Consider the following 22,467-nt stretch of genomic DNA (forward strand, 5'->3'; position numbering starts at 1 on the left):
GGAAAAACAGTAGAAATTGATGTTGAATTTATCAATGGAAACCTTGATTATAACATCCTACTGGGAAGGCCTTCGATTTATGCAATGGCCGCTATTGTGTCAATGTACTTCAGAAAGATTTCATTTCCTTTTCAAGGAGGAATTACAATCGTCGACCAACAAACCTTTCTCCCTTGTAGTTCACAAGTTACGGGAAGCATCCCGATGATCCATGGAAGCTCTCATTCGCTTCAAAATATCGGAGTAGGCCTGCTAAAAGACCCTACATTGATGGGTACTTTTGCCCTACCGCCTCAAAGTAATCTGGTGGAAGTGGCCACGGTGGAAACTTGCAATATGATATCTTCTATATCTAAAAGATTTAGAAGATTCCCGAACATTTTGTCAGCATGGATCATCGCCATTTTAGAAATATTGTAGCAATCAATTTTCTTGGCCTGGGGGGCAAACCCAAATCAATGCTCATCGAGTGTTTGGATAGATAGGTCTAAGGAATATGGCACCTCTTCAGATCCTTGGTCGCATGTACATTCTACAGACGAAGGAATCATTCAGTTAATGATGATAGGAGAGGCACCATGGGAAGATTACCACCATCATTCCCATCATCCAGATCACCACAAAGATTATTCCAGCAACCTTAATCATCCTTCAGTTTTTTATTTTCTATCAAATACTGTAAATATGGTGGATTATGAGGATAGTTCTTTTACTGTGTCAACCTAATTAAAAATTGAAACAAATCCCTTTCCAAATTGAGTCTTTGATTACGATCTCGTAAAATCCAAGTTGAGTCTTTCCAAGATCTCAAAGGTAAACCTTCATTCCAACCACCTCGTTGAATGCAATGAAGCTTGGGGGGCATGCATCTCGATTTGCATTACTATGCTGGGGGCATGCGAACTTATAACAAGAATAGTTTCTCATTTCAAGCTTGTGTAAACATGAAACCAAATCTAAACATATGTTGTCACATGGTTCAAGCTCATTAAAAAATGAACCAGGCCACGAGCAGTTTTACGTGAAGTTCAAGCTCGTTAAAAAATAAACCTAGCAATGAGAAGTTTTACGTGAAGTTCAAGCTCATTAAAAAATAAACCTAGCAATGAGCATATGTTCCACCAGAGTTTAAGCTCATTACAAAATGAACCTACCTTCGATAAATAACCAATGCGATCATATTATTATCAGCTTTCGAGCCTTGGTCGTGTTCTTACCATCACCTCCACTCTTTTTTAGCCGATCATATGCCTCCATTTGATTATTTATCCCTTTTGAGGAACAACTGCGACGAGTGATTTTGTTAGCCGTCTTCTTAACACTGCCGTGATTAGAAAGTTCCAACCCTCACCTGGAACCAGCTGCTACCAGAAAATATCACTCATTCCTCAAAAAGGAGTCTTCTTTAAGCTCTTTTCATCTGACTCGTAAAATATGAAAAGATTGCCGAGAAATTGGCCTCTCCATCTCGTTAAAGTGATTGGAGGTGCCATCCCTCCTCTAGATTTTAATCTTTTTGGACCTCAGGGATTATTACACAAAAAGATCCAGCATTTGTCTTGTTTAGCTTGTAAAAACTATTGAAAGTCATCCCTTTCGCATTGTTTTATACTTTTTTGGACTTAAGGGATTATACTACGAAAAAGGAATATTGGAGTTTCCTTTCTGTCTCTTTTTAGACTCTCTAAAAATTGAAAAGGACCGAGTTATCCTTGTCACTACACTCGTTAAAAATGTTGGCATTATGAGACAATTATTGTCCTTGATGGCAACTCACTCGGATGGTAGATCATAGTGCAGCAGATCAGTAGCAAAGATTTGATGATCAAACTACAAAGAATGAAGAAAGAAGAGTATATACGCAGGTTCACTATATACCAAGTAGGGTATACACACAGGTATACGTAGGTTCACTATATACCAAGTTGCATATACGCAGGTTCGTTATATACCAAGTAGGGTATACACATGGGTATACGCAGGTTCACTATATACCAAGTCGCATATACGCAGGTTCGCTATATACTAAGTAGGGTATACACGCACTTTCATGCAAGGAAAAGCGCGTATATGTTGGAGAACTTACTTTTGGTCCGTGGTAGTTAGTCCTCGGTATTTGAACCTATGGTTTTGGACCATAGTATCTGGTCAGACGTTTTGATCCCAAGTATTGGGTCCTTGGTATTGTTTATTATGGTTTTGGACCGTGATATTGTGAAAGGACTAAGACTATAAAAGGAGAATAATATATTTAGGCAACAGGCATCCGAAAAGGTCTTCAATATATGAGGAAGGATGAGATCCAGTATGCAGGTTATGGGTTGATGATGCATTGCTTGATCTGAGCTAAGGAGGAATCTCACCAGTTGATGGAGAAAAAGATCTAAGGAGAGATCGGGATCAAATGGTTTGAAATGAACTATCTTTATATGGTTGATTATGCTTATTCTAGATCTGCATACTGATGCATGTAATGTTCTATAAATGTTATGAGTATGACTGATGTCTGGTATAGCTGCAAAGTTATAAGAAAATATTTTTATATCTGTACGCGGGTTTGATTCATCGTAGTAGCGTATACATTTTGAAGTTTGATGTTTGACGTTGTAGTTGGGTCTGATTATTGTTGCAGAGTTCTATTGTCTGCTCTGTGTTCTGGTGACTGTGTTGTTGACAGGGTTTCAGGGTTTCAGTGATTTAGAGATTGATGATGCTAGTATTGATTGTTTTGTGCTTCAATGATATTTATGGGTCCAGTATGAAAATTTGATGAAACGTGGCCTTCAGATTATAGTTTTGTGCTTCAGGAGTATCCAGTGTGAAAATGTATGAAACGTGGTACCCGGAGGAGAGAAGATTGTAGGTAGGCGCCTACGTACTAGTATCTTAGCTAGTACAAGAGCAAAGGGGGTTGGAGCTCCCTTCCAGGAGAGTCTGGAGAACGAGAGAAGGTTGTAGCCTTCTGCAGGTTGTAGCCTGCGTGCTGGTAAAGGACTGCACCAGTACATTATAAAAGAAGTTTCTTAATAAAGGAAGATAGAAACGAATTGCAGCAGGTGGTTTTTACCCACATTGGGTTTCCACCTTATATCATGGTGTTCATGTGTGTTGCTTATGTGTGTTGATCTATCTGTTTTACTGCTACTGTTGACTGTTAATATGGATAATAATGTTCTGATGCATCCATTGAAGATCACATAACCGAATCATGAGTTTAATGGTTATACGCTAGTTTCAATAGACACAGTCGCGTATATACATGGGTATACTTAACTGAAGTAGCATATATGAATCTGAGCATGAAAATGAAAAAGTTTTATTGATTAGATAATACTGATTCACCCCCCCCCCCCCCCTCTCAGTATTATTTCCAACAATTGGTGTCAGAGCCGGTCGTTTGGTAGAGGCTTGATCGCTTAAAGGAGATCTGTGGAACAATGGGAAAGAAGCTTAAGAAGAAAGCACATAAGCGGAAGAAGACATCTCAGAAGAACTATGACAGTGGGAGAATTGATTAGGGATTAGGTGTAAGAAGCTCTTCAGATTCAGAATCATTTCAGAATGAAGATGAACTATCAGGTATGAATTTGCTATCCTCGGATGTTCCAGCTATCTATCCATTTGGAAAAGATGAAAGTGATAGCGAAACAACTGAATGTGCTCTTATGGGTGAGCAAGAAAGATATCAAATAGAGGAAGAATTTAAAAGCTTGACTGACAAAATCAGAGATCAAGAAGATCTACTGAACATAAAGGATGGTGCCATCAGAGAAGTTGTTACCAGACTAAAGGCTCAACGTGAGGAAGTTAACAAGGTAAGGAATCTATTCAAGGAAAAATATCAAAAGTTGTAGGATGAAGTGACATCATTAAGAAATGAAGTCAATGAGAAAGACACAATCATCAAGAAACTCAGAGATAGATCCAGTTATTATGAAATTCTTGAAGCCACGATCCGCTCGCTAAAGGAAGATCTTGAAGAATCAAAGAAGCAAAATAAAGATCTACTCCAAGCTATTGAAAAACAGGAAAACGAAGTTATCAGCTTAAAATCTCAGCTGGAATGTGCCTTCAGAATTCGTCAAATGCAGCAGGATCTGAATGAAGAAAAAGAAAAGGAGATTCTCAAACTGAGGCATCAGTTGGTAGAAGGAAGGAAAGCTGAAGAAGACATGAAGAAGCAATGTCTAGAAAAGAAAGAACAACTTCAAGTTGAGGTAAATATCTCGAAAGGTAAATTAGAAGAAAAGGATAAACCGTTACGATTTCAAGATAGTACTAAAGCCTTGGATGATATTCTTAGTAGTCAAAGGTCTGCTGCTATCAAGACTGGTCTTGGTTTTCATGAATCTGTTGAAGGTGAATCTAGTTCACAAGGTGAGGCAAGGAACTCTAAAGAGAAATCCAAAATGATCAACAAGGAGATGAGAGGTCAACCTCATCAACAATCAATGAAAGAGATTCTTCAAAGAAAATATCTGACTCCCTAACTATGGTCGGCCATTTACTCAGATGAATAATATTGAATGTTATGAATGTCATAATCTTGGACATGTTGCAGCTAGATGCAGAAGAAGGATGGTTCAAGATCATCACACAGAAAGATCATCACATTCCAGGTACTTCAATGGATATTGTTTTTCTTGCAATATGTTTGGTCACAAAGATGCTGATTGTTACAAGAGGAATATGAAACATGTGAGATGGTATGCATGTAACAAGCTTGGACATATATCAAAGGAATGCAAGAACAAAGTACAGACATCACACCAAAAGGAGAAAACATCATCACACTTGAAGATATGGAAGAAGAAGGAAGTACAATCAGAAAGATGTGGCACAGAAAAATGTACTCAGATACAACACAACATAGACATAACAGACTCAGAGGGAGCTGAAAGTATAAAACTTCAGTGTCCTAAATCTCATATGCAAGTTTCATAAAGGGAAGTCGTGTATATATGCGAGTTAGACACTGCAAAGCTGCGTATATGCCAGTCTGAGGAAAAGCAGTGGGGACAGGCTCAAAAAAAGGATCTGATATGATTCAGTCCATTATTTTCTCTATTGGTTAATAGTCACAGTCTGCTGAGGATGTGTGAAAATGTTTTTGATATTTGTAAGATGTTTAGAAGTGTTTTGATCGTAACTTGATGATGATGATGTCTTGATGCTTATTGCTGATATATGCATGATCAGATCTAACAGATGGCATAGGTTGAGGGGGAGCATATGCCTTTAATAATTCATTGTTGGCATTATGGTTAATAGTCCTTGGTGATGATGCTTATATGGCTAAATGATATATCTTGCTATGATTATGAGTTGTCCATGATAAAATCTCATATGATTCTTGGGGCTACATAGTTGATGTTTAGATCATATTTGTGGATTGATTCTTAGATGGTGCATATATGATGCTTACATGGTGAACTTCATAAGGATAAGGAGAAGTATAAAGCTTGAATACACAACTTCATGATGAGTCACTCATATGCTGCTATCATCTAATACAGTTATGATGCAGGATTCCTATAGTTCTTGGTGCTCATGTGGATGAGGATTGTTGATGTTGATGATATAAAGAAGCCTTGACAAATGATCTCGAGCTTAAGATACATAGTGCTGGATACATGAATGATTATTCAAAGTTGCATTGTTGGAGACATGATGATGATGAGTTCTTACCTATATGATGATAGGTTGATTCTTACATATGATGATTGATGCAGATGTTCCCAAAGTGATGATACTTGGATCATGTAGATCTTGATGATGATGAGATGACTATGGTGTTTTTCACAAATGTTATAATGAGAATGATTTTATGATGCAGACATACCTTGTTACAGGACATGTACAGGTTGCTGATCTGGAAATGGTTGTACGCGAGTTTCATGAGGAGTATCCACGTATATACACCTTTTTCTGTGGATACAGTCGCGTATATGTTGGTTTGAATGAAATTAGTGGGCCAGACTTTGGTTGAAGATATTCTGATATGGGTCTGACAGAGACCATCCGGCACAGGTGGAACAAAGGCAGAGGGAGAACAGGAGGAAATCTTGATTGCTGATCTGAATGGTGATTGACAGATGCTGCTGCTATCAGTTATTGGTGGCTTTCATAAGTCTTGCTCTAGATATTTCGTCTCTAGGTCATGGTGTCAAGGTCATGTAACGGCCTATATTGGTTTCCCCACTATGCCTGGGATGAAGATGTAATGTTCTTGCTTTATCATGTGTAAAATTTTGATATATCCCCACTTGGTTTGGAAATGGATATATGTATGAGTCCTTGTTGATAGGAAGGTCATTTATGATAGAGTCATGTTCTTCTTGTAAGACATCTTTTTGCAGACCTTGCTTATAATCAGGGGGAGCATGAACAACACACTTCAACAGAGCAGAGACTTCAGCATGTACTCAAGGGGAGCATGGACAGATTGGTACACCTTGGCATATACAAAGGGGGAGCTCATTCAGAGATTTCAGCAGGTACTCAGGGGGAGTATGGACAGCGGAATGATTATCAAGGAAAGAGAATATCTTGGTCCGCCCTTTGCCCTTGATGTCAAAGGGGGAGAGTGATTTGGTGTTGTTGCCATCAAGTCCAAAGGGGGAGATTGTTGGCATTATGATGCATGTGTTGTACTTGATGGCAACCCGCTCATAGAAGAACATCTCACTTATTTATAACTAGATGAATCTTCAGAAGAGATATCAGATGTGACTGAATGCATGGGATGCAGGATAGCTCAAAGGAATCAGATGACAGTTCTCAGTATGACAAGTTAGCTTTGCCATCAAGTCCAAAGGGGGAGATTGTTGGCATTATGAGACAAGTTTTGTCCTTGATGGCAACTCACTCAGATGGTAGATCATAATGCAGTAGATTAGTAGCAAAGATTTGATGATCAGACTACAAAGAATGAAGAAAGAAGAGTATATATGCAGGTTCACTATATACCAAGTAGGGTATACACACAGGTATACGTAGGTTCACTATATACCAAGTCGCGTATACGCAGGTTCGTTATATACCAAGTAGGGTATACACACGGGTATACGCAGGTTCACTATATACCAAGTCGTGTATACGCAGGTTCGCTATATACCAAGTAGGGTATACATGCACTTTCATGCAAGGAAAAGCGCGTATATGTTGGAGAACTTACTTTTGGTCCATGGTAGTTAGTCCTCGGTATTTGAACCTATGGTTTTGGACCATGGTATCTCGTCAGACGTGTTGATCCCAAGTATTGGGTCCTTGGTATTGTTTATTATGGTTTTGGACTGTGGTATTGTGAAAGGACTAAGACTATAAAAGGAGAAGAAGATCTTTAGGCAACAAGCATCCGAAAAGGTCTTGAATATCTGAGGAAGGATGAGATCCAATATGCAAGTTATGGGTTGATGATGCATTGCTTGATCTGAGCTAAGGAGGGATCTCACCGGTTGATGGAGAACAAGATCTAAGGAGAGATCGGGATCAAATGGTTTGAAATGAACTATCTTTATATGGTTGATTATGCTTATTCTAGATCTGCATACTAACACATGTAATATTCTATAAATGTTATGAGTATGACTGATGTCTGGTACAGCTACAAAGTTATAAGAAAATATTTTTAGATCTGTATGCGAGTTGGCCTTGGAAAAAGCGTGTATGTACGCGGGTTTGATTCATTGTAGTAGAATATACATTTTGAAGTTTGATGTTTGAAGTTGCAGTTGGGTCTGATTGTTGTTGCAGAGTTCTATTGTTTGCTCTGTGTTCTGGTGACTGTGTTGTTGACAGGGTTTCAGGGTTTCAGTGATTCAAAGATTGATGATGCTAGTATTGATTGTTTTGTGCTTTAATGATATTTATGGGTCCAGTATGAAAATTTGATGAAACGTGGCCTTCAAATTATAGTGTTGTGCTTCAGGAGTATCCAGTTTGAAAATGTATGAAACGTGGTACCCGGAGGAGAGAAGATTGTAGGCAGGCGCCTACATACTAGTATCTTAGCTAGTACAAGAGCAAAGGGGGTTGGAGCTCCCTTCCAGGAGAGTCTGGAGAACGAGAGAAGGTTGTAGCCTTCTGCAGGTTGTAGCCTGCGTGCTGGTAAAGGACTGCACCAGTACATTGTAAAAGAAGTTTCTTCATAAAGGAAGATAGAAACGAATTGCAGCAGGTGGTTTTTACCCACATTGGGTTTCCACCTTATATCATGGTGTTCATGTGTGTTGCTTATGAGTGTTGATATACTGTTTTACTACTACTGTTGACTGTTAATATGGCTAATAATGTTCTGATGCATCCATTGAAGATCACATAACTGAATCATGATTTTAATGATTATACGCTAGTTTCAATAGACATAGTCGCGTATATATGTGGGTATACTTAACTGAAGTAGCGTAAATGAATCTGAGTATGAAAATGAAAAAGTTTTATTGATTAGATAATACTGATTCACCCCCCCTCAGTATTATTTCCAACAATTGGTATCAGAGCAGGTCCTTTGGTAGAGGCTTGATCGCTTGAAAGAGATCCGTGGAACAATGGGAAAGAAGCTTAAGAAGAAAGCACATAAGCGGAAGAAGACATCTCAGAAGAACTATGACAGTGGGAGAATCAATTGGGGATTAGGTGTAAGAAGCTCTTTAGATTCAGAATCATTTCAGAATGAAGATGAACTATCAGGTATGAATTTTCTATCCTCAGATGTTCCAGCTATCTATCCATTGGGTTTCCACCTTATATCATGGTGTTCATTTGTGTTGCTTATTTGTGTTGATCTATCTGTTTTACTGCTACTTTTGACTGTTAATATGGCTAATAATTTTCTGATGCATCCATTGAAGATCACATAACTGAATCATGAGTTTAATGGTTATACGCTAGTTTCAATAGACATAGTCGCGTATATACGCGAGTATACTTAACTGAAGTAGCGTATATGAATCTGAGTTTCACTGTCGCTAGGCTTGTTAAAACATAGCGACAGGTTTACCCAAAGGGAAAATTATAGAAAAAGCATATGTTATCCTCCTCAAGCTTGACAAAAATAAAGAGGTACTGGTCAGAAATTACTGGGGAAAATTGGGAAGAAAACTTGAAGAAACTTTATTGGTACCGGGTCGCTCTTGAACATGACACTTTCACTCGATCACCATGATTTAGTCGGGTTGGGTTATTCCGTTCATCGGTCATATTACCACTGGTCCACTGTACCATCCATTTTTTGGGTTAACGCTACCAATCCATTTCAGTGTTGCCAATATGTTCAGGAGAATTCACTCAGAGAATTCACCAACCCAGCTTGTGTCTCATCTGCTGCAATACCTTCACGCTTCATTCTTTCATGACCGCCACCCTGAACCTTGTATCATTAGATCGTTTTCACCTCCACAAAATCATTTGCTCCGTTCCGTGTCGTAGATGTGGGATTCATTAATGCCCCCCTATGACGAGTCACTTCTTGTCGACATTAGCTCATTATCCAAGAAGCCAACCTAGGTACAACCCTTTCAGTACTTTGAAGCTTGCATGCCTCAATGACAAGTTTCTCACTTCCAGCAATAGGTTTACATTAATGGCCTTCGACTGAAAGTTTTTGTGTGGTGTTCGACATCGACTCATGTATTCACTCCACGTGAATTGTACTGTAGTACCTTGAGGGTCATCATCATCATCGGTGATTCCTCTCGCACTTGTTAACAGCTTACATCATTGGCTAGTAATCAGCCGATGTCTTTCCATGTTCGACATCAGAACATATTTTCACATGGATCGACTTGTACTTTCGGGCGAAGATTGAATGAGTTTTGAAGACCCTGGATCTAGTTTCATCCATTCGGGCTGCGATATATTCAGGAAAATAAAGACATCAAATGTACATCATTGTTGTACAGATAATCATCCAAACTAATGGATGATGGCTCTTCCAGAATCATCAGTCTACACACAGATGGTTGTCTGTCCTATGTACATGAAAATGAATTTATCAAGCTGATCATGGGAATACTCGCCTCAGCTAGATCATGAAAATATTATGAAGATAATGTATTGTATTGTATCTTATTATAGGTCACCTTCCAGTTCGAAAAACCTCGGATCCTCATTATAAAGCATTTCACCTGACATCAAAAAGATTTGCGACCACATGATTTAGGGGGAAACTGTTATAGACATATTTGGGCATTGCAACCCCAATCATATATGTCCAAAAACCAAGTGCCCTAAGTCCCTAAAAGTGTTGTTCCATACCCTAAAGGAGCAAGGTCAGCTGATTACATCATCTCCCAGAAGTTATCCATGAAAAACTACTAAGAACTGGTCAAAGCAGGACCATACAGACTGCCCAATGATAAGGGTCTGATGCATCTCACCTACCACATGCAAAAAGTGCAATACATACTGGAAAGCCCTTCTGTAGGGTGTGATGAGCAAGAGAAGACAAATGGCACAAGCAGTTCACTAGGTGGAGACCCTGAGAATCTTCTAGAAGCTGCTCATTTGAAACTTGCCTCCCTGAATTCACCCAAGGATGAGTAAGAGATCATGAAATCTCCAAGTGGAACCAAGAACTATCAAAGAGATGACACTAATCAAAATCCTAGAAGCTGACTCACCCCTCTGCAAACATCTATATATGGATCCCTCATCCCAGAGATCCAAAGGTTGTAATTTGGTAATTTGCAAAGAAGTGTTGTTGGTTTCTCTTTGAAGACATTGTTGGGTGATCTTGCTTTGTATGAGGTGAAGACAACTTTCAAGCTGGGAGGATGGCACTGGGTCAAACCAAGTGATTGTAATCCTCTCATCTACTACTTCTATCAATAAAGCTATTTGATTTTTCCTCCATATTCTTGTGTATCTCTGAATATTGTGTTGATATATGCATTTGTATGGTTAATATATATCTGATCCTATATTGTTTACAGTGATAGATCTGTATGCTTTGATGGTATTATGTTGTTGTGACTCTACAGGTGCTCTTTGAAGCGTGACAAGTAAGGAAGCAGTGGCGAGATTCTATCGAAGGGGAAAGGAAGCAAGCAAGGAGCCAAGCGAAAGACTAAGGTTGGTAATCCATGCTTCTTTCTCATCTATCTCTCGTAAAGGAAAACACAAGTGACTTTAGTTTGTTTGCTTCTAAGATAGCTACCCGTCTTAGTGGGACTAGTAGTTCTGAATAGACACTAGTTTTCCCGATAACACCTACAAAGCAACCTGAATTTGATTTGGAACGCGTGAAGGAAACATTTATGGAAGCTAAGAAGAGCTTCGCGGAGCCTTCTACTTCGGGTAGCAAGGATCAGACTAAGCCGGAGTTGGATACTTCTATGTTAACTACCTTCTTAGAGACATGCATGAAGCTACTATGGGACACTAGAGCAATGAAGGGATTGCAAGAATTGATAACTAGATGCGCAGGGTCCAGTGAACCGCACATGATCAGGAAGCTAGGCAAGCATGCTTTACGCACAGGGCGGGAGATGCAGTTGACTGCCTAGATTGGCGACTATGAGATGGATCAAGTCATTCTGGACTTGGGGTCAGATGTGAATGTCCTACCTAAACAGACATGGGAATGCATGGGTAGGCCCACATTATAATGGTCTCCTATTCAATTACAGATGGTGAACCAGCAAAAGATCTGGCCCCATGGGGAGACTACAAGGAGTCACAGTATATATAGAAGGTGCGATCACACAAACCAACTTTGAGGTAATAGAAATTGTGGATGACAATAACACTTACCCAACACTATTAGGGATAGACTAGGCCATGGACATGAATGGATTCATTAATCTAAAAGACTGAAAGATGATATTTGAGAAAAGTTTCTATGCGTAGTCGTTTCGCTAGATCTGGCTGAACGGGTGCGCTACACTAAACCCGTACGCGACAAGGAGTGTTGGGTCCCTATAATACTAGAGATTACCCCATTATTATTATAGTTATACCCCTTATTTATATTGTTGTGCCCCTATTACCCCCATATTGTTATTTCTGTGCCCCATAGAATCCCTCTATTGTTATTTTTGTGGCTTTATATTATTATTGTTAGGTCCGCTCGATTATTTTGTGACTCCTTAGACTCCTATATATAGAAAGGAGGTTTTGTCATTTGAATCATCAAAGAATTGTTCATTTATGTAATGTAAAGGAGGTTCCCCCCTCGAAGAAGTTGAATTCTAAGGCGTTGATCTATCTTTTCTATCTTTTCTTGAGCTGGTTTCATAACATTTGGTATCAGAGCTTTGGATTCTAGGGTTTTGCTGCTCCAAACAGGTCATCGTGGCATTTTCGCTATAACTTATTTTCTGTGACATTTCAGAAGTCTAAAAAAAAAACCATTTGAGAAGAAATCACGCTGAACCTTGGGTCCGAATTTCAGAGCTTTTCGCGCGATATTTTCGGAGATATGATCTGAGGAAGTTGGTCTTTTTGCAGACTCCTGAATTACATTCAAATCAGGTGACCTGGGGAAAATTGTCATAACTTTCTCTCTGGGAATCAGATTGAAATTTCATAAGAAGGTACAGAAAGAGGACAGACTATAGTTTCTTGTATATCATTTTCAGAACCAAATATCGAAAATTGTACACGTGGCACTTCATACAACTTCGCTCTTCTGGAAAGGTCTATAATCAGGTCATCCTGGGAGATCGTGCATAACTCTTTCTTCGAGAATCCAATTTGGATCAGACTGGTGGCATTGGAAAGAGGACACAGAGAGCTACTATAGGTTACAAATTCAGAACTAGATGATTGGAAAGTACAGAGATACATCAGAGGCAATATCGAGCTCCTACAAAGTGAAAAAAGGTGTGTAGATTTTTTTAAATTTTTGCTTAAGCTTGGTTTGAAAATTTATTTTGAAGGAATTCAAAGGGCATAGTAGAGCATTATTTTCAGTAACTGATGCCCCGAGGAAAGAAAATGCAAACACCTAGTAAGGAACCTGAAAGCTCTAGCATGACTCGTGAAGAAGAGGAAGAAATGCTACATGATATATCAAAATTACAAGAACAAGTGCAACAAATGTCACGCTCACAAATGTTAACAGATGCAAAGATAAATGGCGTGGAAGCTAAGATAAATGGCGTGGAATCTAAGATGAATGGCATGGAAGCTAAGATGGACAATTTGAAGATAGATTTGAACACAAATTTGAAGACAGGCATGGCAGATTTGAAGACAGATTTGACAAATTTTCTACAAGAAATACTTACTAATGGTGAAAAGGTAGTAAAGGAAATTCATGATAAGAACAAAATAAATGTTAATCATGATTCCATAGACGCTAATGTTGGATCGAAGAATCACCATATTCCAAAAATCGATATGAGGAAGTTTGATGGCAAGGATCCTGCCACATGGATATTACAGATGGAGCAATTCTTCGATCTCAATAATGTGCAAAACGCACAAAAGGTACGTATGGCAACTGTATATTTGGAACCAAATCAGTTTGTAAGGTATCAATGGCTTTGTTCTCGTAAACAATTTATCACTTGGGCAATTTTTATGGAAGAATTGATAGCACATTACGAGGATACAAAAAGCAACACTTTTTTTAGCCAATTGATAAGTCTCAAACAAAAGGGTTCAATAATGGAGCACATTGAGGAGTTCCAAAATTTGAACATAAGGGTAAAAGATATTCCAGTGGAACATAGGATTGATGTGTTCATAGGGTCTTTAAAGGATAATATCCAACATGATGTTCGCCTTTGGGAACCTGATTCATTAGAGAAGGCATTCAGGTTAGCAAGAAAAATGGAAAGCAAAATTATGGCAACTAGGAAGCATACCACTCACAACTATAAAGACGGAAGTGTTGTTGCCCCTAGTCTTCCACAACTTACAAGGTTGACACCACAACAATTGGAAGAAAAAAGAGCAAAAGGGCTTTGTTACAATTGTGATAGCAAATACACAAAAGGTCATAAGTGTGTTGAGAAGAAATTATTCTACATAGATTGTGAAGAGGAAGAAGAAAAGGAGCAAGAAAGGTCAAAAGGAGAGGATATATTCCAGGAACAAAGCCTAGATGAAGAACAAATAAATCTGACCATATCTTGTAATGCATTGGCGGGAATTACCACTCCTCAAACCGTCAAGATAGAAGGACAAATCAAGAAGAAAAAGGTAATAGTGTTGATTGATTCAGGAAGCACCCACAATTTTATTCATTGTAGGGTAGCAAAAGAATTGAATTGCTTCCTATATCCAGCACCAGAGTGTCAAGTGATGATTGCAAATGGAGGAACAATAAATTGCTCTGGAAAGTGCCATAATTTCAAGCTATCCATGGGAGAATATGTATTGACTAGCCCAATGCTTTCCATTCCAATGGGAGGTGCTGATGTTGTACTAGGAGTCCAATGGCTACAATCCTTGGGTACAATAGCTTTTAATTTTCAAGAACTTTTCATCAAATTTTCTATGGAAGGAAAGGAAGTTGAATTAAGGGGTATTGCAGGGAAACCAGGAAAGATAATCAGCTCTAATGGCATGACTAAGCTTCTAAAAAAGGAGCAAAGAGTTGTAATTTCACAATTATGTTCGCTAGATGTTTCCACATTGGAATCATCTATTTCTCCAGATCTCCAAAAAGTCCTGGACAATCATTCCAAGGTATTTGAGACTCCCAAAGGTCTCCCACCTATGCATGATCATGATCATGCTATTCATTTGATTCCAGGAAGTGTTCCTCCAAACATCAGGCCATACAGATATCCCTATGTCCAAAAAAGTGAAATTGAACGTATGGTTGTAGAAATTCTAGAGGCTGGTATAATTAAACCGAGTCAAAGTTCTTTCTCAGCTCCAGTAGTATTGGTACACAAGAAGGATGGATCATGGCGCATGTGTCCGGATTATAGGGAGCTCAACAAGCTCACTATTAAAGATAAGTTCCCCATTCTTGTCATTGATGAATTACTGGATGAATTGCATGGATCAATTTACTTCACCAAGTTGGATCTTCGTTCGGGATATCATCAAATCGAAATGAAGATTGAAGACATTCCGAAAACGGCATTTAGAACTCATGAGGGTCATTATGAATTTTTGTTCATGCCTTTTGGCCTTACCAATGCACCTTCAACATTTCAAGGTTTGATGAATTCAATTTTCAAACCATTCCTTAGAAAAATTGTGTTAGTATTTTTTGATGATATACTAATCTACAGTAAGTCTTGGAAGGATCATGTTGAACATGTTGACAGGGTGCTACAACTATTGGAGGAGAAACAATTATATGCAAAAAGATCCAAATGTTTCCTTGGAGTCCAGGAGGTGGAATATTTGGGTCATATTGTATCTCATGAAGGAGTTAAGGTAGACCCTAGCAAAATTAAAGCCATTAAGGAATGGGAAATCCCCACATCCATAAAGCATCTGCGAGGATTTCTTGGGTTGACAGGGTATTATCACAAGTTTGTTAAGAATATGGGAGAATAGCAGCACCTCTAACAACATTATTGAAGAAAGATTCATTTTCATGGACTCCGAAAGCAACAAAGGCCTTTGAACATCTTAAAGAGGCAATGTGCCAAGCTTCGGTCTTAGCTACACTGGACTTCACAAAAACCTTTATTGTGGAATGTGACGCTTCAGGAAATGGAATTGGTGCTGTTCTAATGCAAGATGAAAGACCCATTTCTTTTGAAAGTCGTCCAATCAAGGGAAAGTTTTTAAGCAAAGCTATTTATGAGAAGGAAATGTTGGCAATACTCCATGCACTTAAGAAATGGCGACCCTACCTAATGGGAAGACACTTCAAGGTAAAAACGGATCATGATAGCCATAAATACTTTTTAGAACAAAGATTATCCTCTAAAGAGCAACAAAAGTGGGTCACAAAGATGTTGGGTTATGACTTTGAAATCATCTACAAAAAAGGGAAGCAAAATGTGGTGGCAGATGCACTTTCAAGAAAGGATGAGGATGTGGAAGCATTGTTGTGTGCCATTTCTATTATCCAACCAGATTGGATAAACGAAGCAAGGGAGGAATGAAAGAATGACAAAGACGTGTGGGCACTTATTCGAAAACTACAACAAGATTCCAGTACTTCTGATACGTTTAGCTGGCAAAATGATTCGTTATGGTACAAAGATCGCTTATACCTCTGTAAGAATTCCCAGCTAAAACAAAAGATTCTTATGGAATTGCACACTTCTCCCTTAGGAGGGCACTCAGGATTTTTAAAAACTTACCACAGGGTTAAGAAGGAATTTTTTTGGGATGGCCTTAAATCAGATATTCAAAAGTTTGTGGCGGAATGTTTGGTTTGCCAACAAAATAAAGTTGAAACAATTAAGACACCGGGTCTATTACAACCTTTATCCATTCCAAGCCAACGTTGGGAGGAGGTTTCAATGGATTTTATCACAGGTTTACCCAAGTCTGAGGGAAAGAGTGTCATCATGGTGGTAGTTGACAGACTTACCAAGTATGCACACTTTTATGCATTATCACACCCATTTAAAGCCAGTACAGTTTCTACTGCATTTATGGAAACAATTCAAAAGCTACATGGAAACCCAAAGATTATTATAAGTGACAGAGATCCCATTTTCACTGGAAATTTTTGGACAGAATTATTTTCTTGTCTTGGTACCCAGTTAGCTCATAGCTCATCTTATCATCCTCAATCTGATGGGAAAACTGAGATAGTAAACAAATGTTTGGAAGGATATATTCGTTGCTTTGTATCTGATAAACAGACACAATGGGTCAAATGGTTGCCTCTGGCTGAATGGTGGTATAACACTTCCTTCCATACAGCAACAAAAATGACCCCATTTATGGCACTTTATGGGTATCAACCACCATCCATCACATCATATTTAAGAGAAAATTCTAAGGTTCAGGCAGTGGAACATCACATCGAACATCAACAACAAGTCCTCCAACTCTCAAAGGATAACCTCGTGTTGGCACAAAATAGAATGAAACAACAGGCAGATCAACATCGCAGTGAAAGAAGTTTTGATGTAGGTAATTGGGAATTCCTACAGCTACAACCATATAAGCAAATGTCCCTAAAGCAAGCTAAGAAGGATAATAAACTATCACCAAAGTATTATGGTCCGTATAAGGTGTTGCAAAAGATTGGTACTATGGCATACAAATTGGAGCTTCCTGCAGCTTCTCGATTACACCCAGTTTTCCATGTTTCATGTTTAAAGAAGGTTATAGGCGACAAGCTCCCAATTCAAACAATATTGCCAGAACTTGACGAGGAAGGAAAAATTATATTAGAACCGGAAGCAATCACAGAAACAAGAACTCGACAACTACGAAATCGATCAATTCCAATGTATCTTATCAAGTGGAAGAACTTATCCGCTGAAGATTCCACATGGGAGGATGAGAATTTTATGCAGAAGTATCCAGAATTACTCAAGCGTTGAGGACAACACTTTTTTGAAGGAGAGGGGCATGTTGGGTCCCTATAATACTAGTGATTATCCCATTACTATTATAGTTATACCCCTTATTTATATTGTTGTGCCCCTATTACCCCCATATTGTTATTTCTGTGCCCCATAGAATCCCTCTATTGTTATTTTGTGGCTTTATATTATTATTGTTAGGTCGGTTGGATTATTTTGTGACTCCTTAGACTCCTATATATAGAAAGGAGGTTTTTTCATTTGAATCATCAAAGAATTGTTCATTTATGTAATGTAAAGGAGGTTGCCCCCTCAAAGAGGCTGAATTCTAAGGCGTTGATCTATCTTTTCTATCTTTTCTTGAGCTGGTTTCATAACAAGGAGAGTGATGAGGACTTGGATCATATCTACCAGATCACAGTGGAAGATCAGGATTGGGTGAATCCGACAGCAGATGGGAGAATCTCATGGGAATGTGACAGTTCCTGTACATCGGACTCCGATGAAGATATTGAGCGATGGTAGAACCGATTGCATGAAATAACAACGCTAGATTGTAATATGATGACTAGATCACTACGCCATGTAACGATAGAAGCAAGGGAGCAGCTGATCGATGAGGGTGCACCGAAAGCAGGGGAACCAGTAGAGCACTATGAATTGCTGAGTTTGGAAGAAAAGCAGGGTACACAAACGGGGTCACCGAATGCAACAACTGCACAAGGGTGGAGTATACACCAAAAGACTAGGGGAAAGTGGTGCGACTTTACGAAGCAAGCGCGTGGTCAAATTGGAGGAAAAAAGGGGGTGAGCATCCATCAACAACATAGGATGCGGGTGCATGGTGTGCTAACGCCTACTGCATATGAAGCAAAAATCTGAATTCATCGCAGCGATGTAGGCCACTAGTTGTTCACAACAAAACCAGCAGGAAATTAGGAGGGTGCACGAACAACATAAGACGATCCACTGGGACCCTGTGGATACCAGAGAGGAGATGCACCTATAACAGGAGGGAGGTGGAGATGCGCTTCTTAATCATAAGACAAGAGGGAACCCAGAATGGGCGTGGTAGCATCAGGCTGCATGAAATCAATGAAAAACAGGTGTAGCAAAGAAGGAAAAGCACGATGTTAGGGAAAGGAATCAAAAAAATAAAATAAGGTGTCAGACAAGCGGGCCACATGAATCTACACATAAGGAAACCCAATCTGGCCAGGTCTATCTCAGTAATAAGACGAGTTGCGACCCTACTAACATGGCTACGACTGCACCAACAGAGGAATGTACCCCATATAGCAGCCCCTGAGGAGCTAACGGATACGAAGGCACTCGAATGGTGCCCGAAACGCAAGCTAGCAGGGATGCTGAGACATCGCACTTGGGATGCGACCACCTGACTAGCTGAGGAAAGCACAGTCTCAACACCCCCCCAGTTGAAAGAAGGCGTGGGACTATAAAAAAGTTTGCAGAAGGTCGGCGCAGAAATAAGGTTCTGTGCAGGGCCAGTCGGATAGCACGATTGTGGTTGCACCAAAAGGGCTATGCTACCGCATGGAAATGTTGGCAGGTGACTTTTAACGCCACTATTCTTGACAAGAAGTTCCAGCTATGCTAGAGAGGAGCAAATAGCGAGTCATTAAGACAGAAGTTCCGAGATAGATATGAAAAGATCTACCGCCTAGAAGAGATTGATGAATTAGAAATGGAGGGAAGGGATATATTCAAATCTACGTGCTTTTATAACACCCTCTGGACAACACTAGGAAATGTGAGATTTGAACCAGTGATGACCAGAAAACACCCCACTTCTAGGCATCCCATGAGTACCATGGTAAGAACCCGAGGACGGTTCGTGGAAGCGCTGCATCCAACCTAAGTGGAGCTAGATGAAGTGGCTACGGCCCCCGAGGTTCCAAAGTCCCCACGCACACCGTGGCCCCGGAACAACAAGCAGACGATGGGGCTAGTTAGGGTATCACCGAGATTCTGTAAAAAGTGAGTAGTCGAAAAGGGCAACGCAATCACCACCGAACCCGATGAAGAAAATGAAGATTTGCAAGCCTGATCGCTCAGATTGAAGCATAGGATGAGGAAGAAGAAGATGCATTCCAAATACCTTCATTACCCCCATATTTCTCTCCATGGGATGGGACGGCCAAGGTGCTGAAGGACTTGGACGCTGCAAAGAGTACGCCATGGACCTCGCTTCTTCCCGATGAGATAAGGTTTGATGGTTTGCCGCTGGGCTGAGTACCAAGTATCAAGTTCAAATATTGGGATCTAGCAGATAGCGACAAGTTCCTCAATTGGCCACAGACAACTTACTACCGTGGAAATGGTTATTAGGTGTGGAAAAGGCGGGCTTACTTAATATGAGGTGGATACCCCACTATCACTGCGCGACCATCACCATTTTTGTGATTCGATAGTTACTCTTTCTGGTACATGATGGGTATCTCTAGTTGGAAGAGTCAATTCTGATCACAACCGATTTAGTACACTGGATTACTCACTTACCAATTAAAGGGAACGACCCTATAGACATAGCCAGAATAAGTAGCGATGTGGGTCTTGCAAAAAAATTGAAGGCTAAATATAAGTTAGCAAAATAAAAGCGTGGGTATGTAATAGTGAGCATCAACGACCGAGGGGTGTGAGTCACCACCCAACTACTAGCCAGTAAACTCATCAGGAAATGCTGCACAGATGAGGTACCAGCCCCTGTTATTGCGCTTGCGGAGTAGTGTGCAGAAGGAGTCCAGTTCAACTGGGTGCAGTTCTTATGCGACGAATTTCTGACAAATTGTAAGGAAGCACGTGAGAAAGGTAAGACTTTCCATTATGCATGGTTGCTACTATCAACCCTTCTAGTTGCAGGAGAATTGCTGCAGGGTAGCTAGTTTCCCAACATTGAGCACCACCTACCTGAGGTAGTGCGGTTTACCTCGCTCTGGGCTACAAAGGACGCCACGAGGGTCCAGGAGATCAAGGTATTCTAGATATTCATGGAAGCGAGTATCTAGACATGGATCGCTCGCAGACCACAGATGTCCCCAACAGTCTACAATAATTTGCAAAGCACGGCCGAATTCAAAGCAAACCTGCACAACCTCTATATTTGGGCGCAGAAGGATCCAAAGCGAACATGGGTCAAGCTCCCATTCATTGTAATAGATGATGCAATTTACGAAGTATGGCCTCTGGAATGGCATGCCCCAGACAGGTCCGCATTAGAAAGGATGGTAGCACAGCAACGAAAGAAGGAAATCCAACAGCGACTCACTAAACTGGCGGGAAGGACACATCAAAAGGCCGCTTCACTGTAGGAGGCGACCCAGGAAGTAATTTTCGAAGAAACCCCAGAGGATTAGGAAATGTCCTCGGAATAAGACGGGCAAAAGGAATCAGAGACACAAGAACGCATCGAATTTAGGACAACAACGACCCAAGGCAAAAGGCTGTGCAGCAAGGAATCGCCACATGCATGTAAGAATTCCAAAAGAGCTAAGACTTTGGAGAAAGAATTTATTAGCAACAGCGAACTAGCATGCAATGTCACTACCAGCACATTGGAGGAGTTGATGACAGAGCAGACAACTATGTTGGGGGATCTCAGAGCGTAGCTGCAGGCATTACAGGTGTGACCCTCGGGAGGGATGTTACCAAACCTAGTAGATGATACAGCCACAATCAAGCAGCTGGTGTGTAGTCACACAATGAACACTTTAGTGTTGCAGCAGGCATTGTCTTAACCAAAGCTAAGGGTGACATGCGAAGTTGGGGCTTGAATTTGACTGCTCTGCCTCGAGAAACCCTCTACCAACTGTAGGATGGTGTAACCGCTAAGCTGTGTGCCAGGGAGGGTCGCGCACTCCAAATATTAGTGGAGCATAAGACAATTCTGGAGCAAATTAGCCTATAGCATGATGACTTGGTAGCCTACAACCAGGAAGTGGAACAGGGTGTGGCGGCAGCTTGTAGCAAAGTACCAGAGTTGGTTGTCCTAGTGGAACTTCTGATAACGGACAAGATCCATTACATGGCCTCTAGATTCTGTTCGGCCCAAGAGGAGGTTGCGAAGGCTCAGTGGGAATTAAATTTGAAAATCACAGAGCTAACACTGAAGGCGCAACCACCCACACCCCCCAGACGTTCAAGAGCAACGCCGCAGCAAAATTCAAGCAGGGTTGGAAGCCATAAATGCGCGGTCCAAGATTGCTTGAGATTGTTAGATCAGTCCCTACCTAGGCTCACATCTCTACAGGACGACCCAATTCCACAGCAAGTAGAAACAGAAGAGCGGCAGTTATAGCAGGCGTATGACAAAGTCCGAGGCACTATACAAATAGTCGCCATCACACAACAACTAGTCATAATGAGGGAGGCTTAGGCTCTCAAGGCACAGGTTGACATGAAGGAAGTCGTGCTTAAGGAACGCATCCAGCCTTGGCTGGATGAGGCATTCACGATCTCTTCCAACATCGAGGGAATGTTAGCACACATGCAGGAAACATCTAAACCTAGGCAAGCAACAAAATCAGATACTGATACATCAGTGGCTCACATAGAACGGGTAAAGTAGCTGGCGGATGATTTTGTTGCGAGGGTAAGTGATGCACAGAAGTTGTTGGATGACCTCCGCGCAAATATTGCCACACTAGCCGAGTGACTCGGGACGAGTCACGTTGATTGTGCTGGGAGCCTGTTGGGTAGAGGAGGCCCCGCGTAATGGTTTTCGGACCCAAATTCCACAATTTTGGGAAAAAGTATGGTAAAGACTCTGCGAAGTGCGCAGAGCATGAATTGTACTGAGTCAAGTCAAAGTGTTTTACACCCAAGAAGAATGTAAATTAATATGAAGTGAGTCGGCCTACCCATGGCCTGTAGACCATGGGAATGTATAAATAGAACAAGGTTATATGGCTAGAGGTCAGTTTTTGAGAAGTCTTTGTGTTGGATCTTGGTGTTATGGGTTTGTGAAGATAGTATTATCTACGTCTGTAAGTCTGAGTCAAGGATGTTGGTAGATAGATAGAGGCTCTGCAGTTGTGTGCGC

The 22,467-nt window shown here is 40.4% G+C and overlaps 1 pseudogene; it reads left to right on the forward strand.

Annotated features, from left to right (window-relative positions):
- Window positions 1–21,723, forward strand: part of LOC149238506 (uncharacterized) — a 94,220-nt pseudogene extending 72,497 nt beyond the window's left edge.
- The last annotated feature ends 744 nt before the right edge of the window (window positions 21,724–22,467 follow it).

Source organism: Pinus tabuliformis, chromosome 8 (assembly GCF_031772625.1).
Source record: "Pinus tabuliformis cultivar Carrire ecotype Pingquan chromosome 8, CPIR1, whole genome shotgun sequence".
In the NCBI taxonomy this organism is placed as follows: Eukaryota; Viridiplantae; Streptophyta; class Pinopsida; order Pinales; family Pinaceae; genus Pinus; species Pinus tabuliformis.